This window comes from Capra hircus, unplaced genomic scaffold (assembly GCF_001704415.2).
Source record: "Capra hircus breed San Clemente unplaced genomic scaffold, ASM170441v1, whole genome shotgun sequence".
Taxonomy (NCBI): Eukaryota; Metazoa; Chordata; class Mammalia; order Artiodactyla; family Bovidae; genus Capra; species Capra hircus.
The window spans coordinates 36,613-45,114 of NW_017214957.1; the positions used below are offsets into that span (position 1 = coordinate 36,613).

At 44.3% G+C, this 8,502-nt stretch overlaps 1 pseudogene; it reads left to right on the forward strand.

Moving 5' to 3' along the window:
- The first annotated feature begins 1,572 nt into the window (after window positions 1–1,572).
- On the forward strand, window positions 1,573–6,058 carry LOC102170037 (annotated as a pseudogene).
- The last annotated feature ends 2,444 nt before the right edge of the window (window positions 6,059–8,502 follow it).

Below are 8,502 nucleotides of genomic sequence, written 5' to 3' on the forward strand. Positions count from 1 at the left end.
TTCTCAGTTTCAAACATATGGCTTGGTTTACCGTGTCCATAATTTGCTTTCTATCACCAACTTCCTTTCTTAGCCCAATTATTACTTCAGTCAACTCACTCTTTTCTAACATAAGAATTTAGAGTAATACATTTTCCTCCTATTGCTTCTTTAGCTGCCTCCCACTAATTTGGGTAAGTTGTGTTTTTTCATTATTCAGTTTGAAATATTTTCTAAGTCCCTTTGTGATTTTTTTTTCCTCAATCCATGGATTTCCCAGTATTTAAAGATATATTATCATTATTTACATCAAATAAAATTCCCCTGTGGTAAGAGAACTTATCATGTAAAATTACAATACTTTTAAATTTAGGTGTGGTGTATCCCGGTGAATGTACAAAGCACCCTCGTGAAGAACCTGTATTTTGTGGAGACCAGGGCCCCGCCCCTCCCATCACTGCAATTCTGGCGACCTGGAACCTCTCCGTTCCTAATACAGTGCGCCAGAGGCCCCCCCCACCCAGAACCCCCACAAATCCATTTGCCACGGCAAACAGCCTCCACCAGATCACAGCAGCTCCAGCGCCGCTCACTCACCCGACTTGGCCAGGCGGCTCTTCCTCGCCCCCTTCAACTCCACTCCCCTACCCTGCCACTTGGCGGCGCTCTCCTCTAGGCCCTGGAAGCAGGGCGCCCCCACATGTTTAGAAATCAGACTTCCCCTCTCACCTCCCCACACCGGGGAGTCCTCCCACAAGCACTATCTCACACTACCTCACCCATGTAGAGACTGCCCCTCTTGCCTCCCCCGCAGAAGGGAGCCAGAGCTCCCTTCCGGCCACCAACGGCCTCTCCCCCCGCCCCGCCCCCTGCAGGGCTGGTACCTCCCCTAACGGTTTCCAAACCACATCCACGAGTCCACCCGATCCACCCCTCCCCTCGGCCCCTTCCTTCCACCACAGGGGGCAGACATTAGCCCTTCGCTCATGTTCGCCTCATGTTTCAGCATGGGGGACCCCCTCTTCACGTCCTCCCCACTCCCTCAGCCAGTAGTACTCTCTTCTGGCCTCCAAAGTAGGCCTCACCCACTCAGCAGGGAGCCCTTCCTTCTGAGACCCCCACAAGTTTACCCATTAGCCACCCCTCTCTGCACCCCCAAACCAAAAGGCCCCCCCACCAGCCACCCTGGCAGCCAGCGGTCCTCCCCTCAGAACCCCTACAGTGAGGAAACCCTTCCCTCAGCCCCTCTGAAGCCTGCCGCTGTCTGCGGCCTCACCCGGATTCCCAGTCTAGTATGTGTTAACCCTCCCCCACACCTCCACTCCTTGCTGGGCCAGCTAAGGGACCCCCACCCGGGACCCCTGGTAACTGCGGAGTCCAGACCCCAGCAAAGTCCCCGCCTGTCTACTTACTTTCTCCGACTCTGTAAACGACTCTCGAATCCTGCTCAGAAGGGTCTGAAGAACTCGGCTCAGCAGCGCAGCCAGGAACCGTGCAGCGCACTATCCCGAGCCCTCTGTGCGAATGCCACCTGGGTTTCCTCCGTGCTCCCGGAAGCCCCAAGAAAGTTCTAGGCAGCTGTTTACAAGGAATATGATTGGATGAGAAACGCACGAGAGGAGGCTCTTTGCTACTGTATCAATAAGCGGTGAGCCACTAAGGACTTGATGTTCCAAGGCCTGGCGCACCGGGAAGCAAAGATGGCTTCCCTGATGGCGCAGATGGTAAAAAAAAAAAAAAAAATCTACCTGCAATGAGGGAGACCTGGGTTCGATCCCTGGGCTGGGAAGATCCTCTGGAGAAGGACACGACTGAGCGACTTTCACGTCACTTCATTTGCTTTCCACCAATCAAAAGGTCTCCCTGCAACGAAGCTGAGTTGCAAAAAGTAAACTTGCAGATGGAAAACCCGTCGCTGGCAAATTGGTTAATTTCTCTTTATGTGCGTGTTAAATTGCTTCAGTCGTGTCTGGCTCTTTGCAACCCTATGGACTATAACCCGCCAGGCTCCAGTGTCCGTGGGGATCCTCCAGGCAAGAATACTGCAGTGGGCTCCCATGCCCTTCTCCAGGGAATCTTCCCGACCCAGGGATCGAACCTGCACCTCTTAGTCTCCTGCATTGGCAGGCAGGTTCTTTACCACTAGTGCCACCCAGGAAGCCTGTTATAGTTCATCTTATACTGTGACTGATAATTTCATAATGCTGTTCTGTATATTACTGATTTTTGTCTAGTTTTATCAACTAGCCATCTTCTCTCATGGTACAAAGAGGATGAGGGAACTCTCTGGTGTCCCTTTTATAAAGTCACTAATCTCTTTAGTTAGGGTTCCACCCTCGTGGGCTAATCACTTCCCAAAGGCCCCACCCCCAAATCTCATTGCTTTGGGGGTTAGAATTTAATAGGTGAATTGGTGGGGCGTTTACAAACATTCAATACATAGATAGCACTGTCTGTTCATCAATTTTTGTCCTTATGTTCCCTTTTTTCCTGCCTGTAATAATTTCATAAAGGCTTTTAGCTTTCTCTGTTTTTATTTATTTATTTTAATTGGAAGATAATTACTTTGAAGTGTTATCATGGTTTTTTGCCATGCATAAATATGAATTGGCCATAGGTATACATGTGTCCCCTCCATTCTGAAATCTCCTCCCACCTCCCTCCCCACTTTATCCCTCCAGGCTCTCACCTTTCTCTTGAATCAGCATTAAGCTGAGTGGACTTAACACTGATGCTGATCTTGCATTCACACACTGAGATATTTCTCTTTCTCTAGCTCCTCCATCACTTTTTCACACTTCTGCCATATTATTGTTCACATCATCGACACAACTGACTTCACATGTTCCATGATTTTGTCATAATGCTTTAGAATCATGCCAATGGGTGAATGAGTCATGTTATAAGAACAAGTGATGTCTACCACCTCTCACCTTGCTCCCTCTCTCCATTATTTTCACTTTTGTTTCCATCGTTATCACTTGGCACTTCTCAGTACCGGCTACATCGCCACTGCTTTTATGATTGAGTCTGGGCATCCTGGGCTTGAAATACAGATACTGTACTCCATACAGTACTGTACAGTAAAGTACACCAAAGTACATCCACTTGTAGAGGGTGCTCACACATGACAATGTACACCAGAAACGTGAGCTAACTTACATGATTGGACATGTGAATATACATTCACATCTTTGGAAGTTCCCCACTTGAATGCTCTTCTGTAGGGAACTTATTGGATATCTTTAATTTTTCACTGGCCTGATTGTGGTTAACATTGTACCACTTCACATAAATGTACGGACATTTCTACAATATAATTTACAATATTGTGATGTTTTCTGCCATGCATAAATATGAATCGGCCATAGGTGTCCCCTCCATCCTGAGCCCTTATTCCCGCTCTACCCCATCTTTTATGCTGTAGTTACCATGTATATTATATCTACATGGATTATAAACCTTACAATATACTTGCTATTACAACTTTTTTTTTTAACTTTTTATTTTTACTTTATTTTACTTTACAATACTGTATTGGTTTTGCCGTACATTTACATGAATCCGCCACGGGTGTACATGAGTTCCCAATCCTGAACCCCCCTCCCACCTCCCACCCCATACTACAACTTTTAATAGTCATATGTATAATAAAGAAATTAAGAGCAAACAAGTATTTTTTTTAATGTTTAAATGTCTTTCGTTGCTGTTCAGTCACTAAGTTGTTTCGACTCTTGGCGACCCCATGGCTTGCAGCATGCCAGGCTCCTCTGTCCTCCACTATCTCTTGGAGTTTGCTCAAATTCATGTCCATGTTTAAATGTTTACACCCATATTTACCGTTTCTGGTGTTCCTCATCTCTACCCAAAGACCAAGATTTCCCTCTACTATCATATTTCTTCATGTGGAAAGATATTCTTTAGCATTCTTTTAGTGCAGATCTATTGGTGAATTTTCTTAGCTTTCATCTGTCTCAAAAGGTACTTATTTCACCATTCTTTTTTTTTTTCCACTTTATTTTTGAATTTTTTATTGAAGTATAGCTGATTTACAATGTTGTGCCAATCTCTGCTGTCCAGCAAAGTGACTCAGTTATACACATGTATACATTCTTTTTTATATTCTTGTCCAGTATGATCTATTCCAGGATATTGAGTATAGTTCTCTGTGCTCCGCAGTAGGACCTTGTTTTTTTAATTATGTATTTTAATTGGGGGCTAATTACTTTACAATATTGTGGTGGTTTTTGCCGTACATTGACATGAATCAGCCATGGATGTACATGTGTCCCTCATCCCAAACCCCACTCCTACCTCCCTCCCCCTCCCATCCCTCTGGGTTGTCCCAGTGCACTGGCTTTGAGTGCCCTGTTTTATGCATCAAACTTGGACTGGTCATCTATTTCACATATGGTATGTGCTCAGTTGTTAAGTTGTGTCCAACTCTGCTACCCTGTGGACTGCCGCCCACCAGGCTCAGACTTTGTCCATGGGATTTCCTAGGCAAGAATACTGGAGTGGGTTGCCATTTCCTTTATCACATATGGTAATATCACATGTAATATCACATAAATTATCACATATGGTAATATCATAAATTATCACATATGGTAATATACATGTTTCAATGCTATCCTCTCAAATCATCCCACCCCTGCTTTCTCCCACAGAGTCCAAAAACAACAGAGTCTGTTCTTTATATCTGTGTCTCTTGCTGTCTTGTGTAAAGGTTCATCTTTACCGTCTTTCTAAATTCCATCAGTTCAGTTCAGTTGCTCAGTCATGTCCACCTCTGCAACCCCATGGACTGCATAAATTCCATAAATATGCGTTAATATACTGTATTGGTGTTTTTCTTTCTGACTTACTTCACTCTGCATAATAGGCTCCAGTTTCGTCCACCTCATCAGAACTGATTCAAATGTGTTCTTTTTAATAGCTGAGTAACATTCCATTGTGTACCACAGCTTTCTTATCCATTCATCTGCCGATGGACATTTGGTTGCTTCCATGTCCTGGCTATTGTAAACAGTGCTGCGATGAACATTGGGGTACACGTGTCTCTTTCAATTCTGGTTTCCTCAGTGTGTATGCCCAGCAGTGGGAATCCAGGGTTGTATTGCAGGTCTAGTTCCAGTTTTTTAAGGAATCTCCGCACTGTTCTCCATAGTGGCTCTACTAGATTGCATTCCCACCAACGGTGTAAGGGTTCCCTTTTCTCCTTGTTGTTTATGCATTCTAAATGTAATTGCTTACCATCAGGTTTGGCCTTTGTCTGTCACTCCCTTAGTGTCTGGAGTTTGGAGGACACCACTCAAGGCTCCACACACCCCCCAGGCCACCTCCCACCACTGGCTTGGGCCCTCCCTCCTTCCTGAGGCTTGGCTTCACCCTGGACCACTTTTCCAGGCCCCTTCCCCGCTGGGATCCCTGGGACTCACTGCAGAGTGGCTGAATCAGGGCTTGCTGCCTTCAGGGCCCTGTCTCTGCCTACACCCGCCCCGCTCACTCCTGCCACAATAAGGAGAGGTGGATGGAGGAGAGATGGAATAGGATAGGCCTGGGTGGATTGCTTCTGGAGCTGCCGGGTGCATCCACAGATTTCTGTTACATGACTTTCTCTAGGCTGGGCATGTGTTTGAAATTCTTGATTTAAAAAAAACTGGGAAAACTTCTGGGGACGGCATCTAGAGGCATTCATGATGGTGCCTACAATACAGCCTCTAACAAAACCAGGCTGTCTCAAACCCCTGGTAATAGAATTGTTTATACCAAGAAGGTTGGGAAAGCACCAAAATCCATGTGTGGTGTGTGCCCAGGCAGACTTAGGGGCGTTCGTGCTGTGAGACCTAAAGTTCTCATGAAGTTGTCTAAAATGAAGAAACATGTTAGCTGAGCCTATGGTGGGTCCATGCGTGCTAAATGTGTCCATGACAGAATCAAGCGCCCTTTCCTTATTGAGTAGAACATTGTTGTGAAAGTGTTGAAAGCACAAGAACAGAGTCAGAAAGCTAAACAGGACATTAAGGAAGTCTCTTCTATTGCTGGATTGCTCCCCACCCTGAAAAGTCTTTTTTAAAAATGAATGGTTATTAAATTCTATCAAAATCTCTTTTTTTGTTTTTTTTTTTAATTTGGCAAAATAATGATCACATGGTTTTTCTCCTTTATTTTATTAATATGGCTGATTTTATTGATTGCTTTCCTACTTTTTCTAAACTTAAATGATCTCAAATAGTTTATGGATTCAATTTGCTAATATTTTATTTAGAATTTTTGCTTTTGTGTTTATAAGAGAGATTGGCTCATAATTTTCCTTCCTTGTAGCATCCTCTTTGTGGGCCTGAGTTTTCTTTGCAGAAAGATTTTTTTTAATACAAAGACAATTACTGTAATATAAAATTTTCTATTTTAAAAAAATCTAAATAAAAATGAAGCATTTTTGAGTAAGAAAAAAATTTAAAAAGCCTCAAAAAAACAAAAACTGGAAAAATTCTAGAGGGAAATGAATCTCCTGATACATGCTGAGGACACTCAGCAATTCCACAGTGTGGCGGATGTGGGGTGCACTCCGAGAGGCTCCCGCCCCACCTCAGGCTTTCACTACATCCTTCTGTGAATGTTGGATGCCAAGGCTCTCTAAGAATTGCCCCAAACCATAAAAGCTGCCTTCCCCAAGGTTGAGCTTAGCACACATCCCATTACTAGTCGCTAATGTGGGATACAAACGTCCAGCCCCTTGCATCAACTGGCTCAATCCATTCCCTAGTGGATGAGTTTCCTATGGATCCAAAAATAAATAACCACAATCAGGTGGCTTAAAACAAGAGGAATTTATTCTCCTGGCTCTTGAGGCCAGAAGCCCCAAATCAAGGTGCCAGTAGGGCCGTGCTCCCTCCAAAGGCTCCAGGTTCCTTGTCTCTTTCATTTTGTGGGGCTCCAGGCATCCCTTGGCTTGTGGTTGCATCCCTCCAGTCTCTGTGTTTGTCTTCATGTGGCTTCTCTTCTGTGTGTGTCTCTCTCTCCTCTTCTGTCTCTTATAAGCACACTTGTCATTGGATTTAGGGCTCACCTGATTTCATGCAAAGATGGACTCGATAAAGGACAGAAATGGTATGGACCTAACGGAAGCAGAAGATATTAAGAAGAGGTGGCAAAAATACACAGAAGAACTGTACAAAAAAGATCTTCACGACCAAGATAATCACGATGGTGTGATCACTGACCTAGAGCCAGACATCCTGGAATGTGAAGTCAAATGGGCCTTAGAAAGCATCACTACGAACAAAGCTAGTGGAGGTGATGGAATTCCAGTTGAGCTGTTTCAAATCCTGAAAGATGATGCTGTGAAAGTGCTGCACTCAATATGCCAGCAAATTTGGAAAACTCAGCAGTGGCCACAGGACTGGAAAAGGTCAGTTTTCATTCCAATCCCAAAGAAAGGCAATGCCAGAAACTGCTCAAACTACCGCACAATTACACTCATCTCACACGCTAGTAAAGTAATGCTCAAAATTCTCCAAGCCAGGCTTCAGCAATACGTGAACTCTGAACTTCCAGATGTTCAAGCTGGCTTTAGAAAAGACAGAGGAACCAGAGATCAAATTGCCAACATCTGCTGGATCATGGAAAAAGCAAGAGAGTTCCAGAAAAACATCTATTTCTGCTTTACTGACTATGCCAATGCCTTTGATTGTGTGGATCACAATAAACTGTGGAAAATTCTGAAAGAGATGGGAACTGGTGACCTGCCTCTTGAAAAACCTATATGCAAGTCAGGAAGCAACAGTTAGAACTGGACATGGAACAACAGACTGGTTACAAATAGGAAAAGGAGTACGTCAAGGCTGTATATTGTCACCCTGCTTATTGCACTTATATGTGGAATACATCATGAGAAATGCTGGGCTGGAAGAAGCACAAGCTGGAATCAAGATTCCCAGCAGAAATATCAATAACCTCAGATATGCAGATGACACCACCCTTATGGCAGAAAGTGAAGAAGAACTAAAGGGCCTCTTGATGAAAGTGAAAGAGGAGAGTGAAAATGTTGGCTTAAAGCTCAACATTCAGAAAACAAAGATCATGGCATCCGGTCCCATCACTTCATGGCAAATAGATGGGGAAACAGTGGAAACAGTGTCAGACTTTGATTTTTCTGGGCTCCAAGATCACTGCAGATGGTGACTGCAGCCATGAAATTAAAAGACGCTTACTCCTTAGAAGAAAAGTTATGACCAACCTAGATAGCATATTCAAAAGCAGAGACATTACTTTGCCAACAAAGGTCCATATAGTCAAGGATATGGTTTTTCCAGTAGTCATGTATGGATGTGAGAGTTGGACTGTGAAGAAAGCTGAGCGCCGAAGAATTGATGCTTTTGAACTGTGGTGTTGGAGAAGACTCTTGAGAGTCCCTTGGACTGCAAGGAGATCCAACCAGTCCATTCTAAAGGAGATCAGCCCTGGGTATTCTTCGGAAGGACTGATGATAAAGCTGAAACTCCAGTACTTTGGCAACCT